Consider the following 2,019-nt stretch of genomic DNA (forward strand, 5'->3'; position numbering starts at 1 on the left):
TGCATCATTTCTTTTTTTGTTTGCAGCGTTTCTTTTCTGTTTCCATGATTTCTTTTTTGTTTGCAGCATTTCTTTTTTGTTTGCAGCATTTCTTTTTCTTTGCAGTGTGTCCCTTGTGGGCCATCGTAGGTTAGCGGCACTACCCGTCTTGTGTGTCACATCAATAGCTGCTTGACAGTGCGTCAATTTGATACTCATCACTTTTTTTTTTTTTACAGTTTGTAGAAAAAAAGTATTGATCATTCTGTTGCAATTTTGTAGTACAGTACATTAACCTTCAACGCTGCAAGTAACGGTATACTATTAATATGGTGTAGGTTCCAACGCCAAGACTGCATCGGTCTTATTTTATATTCAAGAATTTCTTTTTAATGTAATATTTGCATTTTATTGTTTAATACCAATACCTGTACTATTATCACTATATTAATAACTTAATATAGTACTTTATGTTTATTTGAGTAATTCGTATTTTCTATTAAATACTGTACAGCACCGTCGTATGTTATGTAGACAGCTATAGAACTCCAGTAGACAGTAGAGTTCCTATATAGAGAGTTGCGACATGAGACGCTGCTGGGTATCCATCTTGGTGCCTTGCATGCATGAGTGACCACAATGCCTATGTTACAGTGTGGCGATTGCAAAAATAATAGACATTGAAAAAAATAAATAAAATTGTTAATAAGAACATTTTATGTCATTTGATAGTATATATCTGTTAATCAACATGTGTTTGAAAACTTTGCGTTTGCTCGGCTCATTAAATAGTAGGCGACACGGCAGGCCTTTCACTGGACAACTTACAAATTCGTATAGTAAATGGGTGTTTGTGGCACGCCTGAGCTAGGGTCCCAGTCCGATGGTATCTCCAAAATAACTAGTAGTATATAATAAGAGAAATCCGTAAATCATACGCTAACTGAAAAAGTACTACGCTACTTTTATAGCTAGCTAGGCCTAGTGTATACCCATCTTGTGGCAGAGGTCGAAACATTTTTTTCATTTCTTAAAACTTATATAGTGGTGTAGAATAGTCTTTTAGGAACATTTTCAGAAAAAATAATGTGATACGATTCTTCGTTACGGAGTTATGGATTTTTAAGTAACATGAGTTCAATAATTTTTCCCCGAAGCTTATCTTATTTCTGTTGGCTACGCACCATTGACTTGATCAATGGGGCACCGAGATGGCAGATAGAGGGCGGCCAGTAGTCACGTGACCTCAACCGCTCATGTCGCAACTCTCTAATAATGCAATGATGATGATGAAACCGCCTGGTACGTGTAGACTAGACAGTATATAGCGCCGCCTACGATAAATACTTTCCTTTATAGCCTTAAATTTTGTATTGTTCATTGTGGTGAGCCGTGGCGTGTTGTTTATTTCGATTGAGCCGAAAGCAATCGACCTTTGTAAGTGGTTAGCGGCACTACCCGATTTGAGTGTCGCATCAATAGCTGCTTGACAGTGCGTCAATTTGATACTCATCACTTTTTGTTTTATGTTTTTATTTTTTTTTTTTACAATTTGTAGAAAAAAAGTATTGATCATTCTGTAGCAATTTTGTAGTACAGTACATTAACCTTCAACGCTGCAAGTAACGGTATTATTATTATGGTGTAGGTTCCAACGCCAAGACTGCATCGGTCTTATTTTATATTCAATAATTTCTTTTTAATGTAATATTTGCAGTTTATTGTTTAATACCAATAATATTATCACTATATTAATAACTTAATATAGTACTTTATGTTTATTTGAGTAATTCATATTTTCTATTAAATACTGTACAGCACAGTCGTATGTAGACAGCTATTATATAGGAACTCCAGTAGACAGCAGAGCCGTAGATAGAGAGAGTTTGGCCAACTCGGTTTCAATCACGTGACTTACACCGGCCATGTTGTCACCAAAACAAAACAACGCGATAGGGTAGGCTTGGAAGTTTAAGCAGTTATTATAGATGATAATGCTATAATTATAATGTGAAATACCGTTATGTTGGGTTTGGGGTT

The 2,019-nt window shown here is 35.6% G+C and overlaps 1 long non-coding RNA gene across 1 annotated transcript in view; it reads left to right on the forward strand.

Moving 5' to 3' along the window:
* The window catches only part of LOC117118710, a 3,239-nt gene extending 3,036 nt beyond the window's left edge, over window positions 1-203 (forward strand). Inside the window, exon 2 of the long non-coding RNA XR_004447085.1 lies at window positions 130-203. This is a non-coding gene — a long non-coding RNA (uncharacterized LOC117118710). The remainder of the gene's footprint in view (window positions 1-129) is intronic.
* The last annotated feature ends 1,816 nt before the right edge of the window (window positions 204-2,019 follow it).

This window comes from Anneissia japonica, unplaced genomic scaffold (genome assembly GCF_011630105.1).
Source record: "Anneissia japonica isolate Jap-2015-1 unplaced genomic scaffold, ASM1163010v1 scaffold1951_len603592_cov169, whole genome shotgun sequence".
In the NCBI taxonomy this organism is placed as follows: Eukaryota; Metazoa; Echinodermata; class Crinoidea; order Comatulida; family Comatulidae; genus Anneissia; species Anneissia japonica.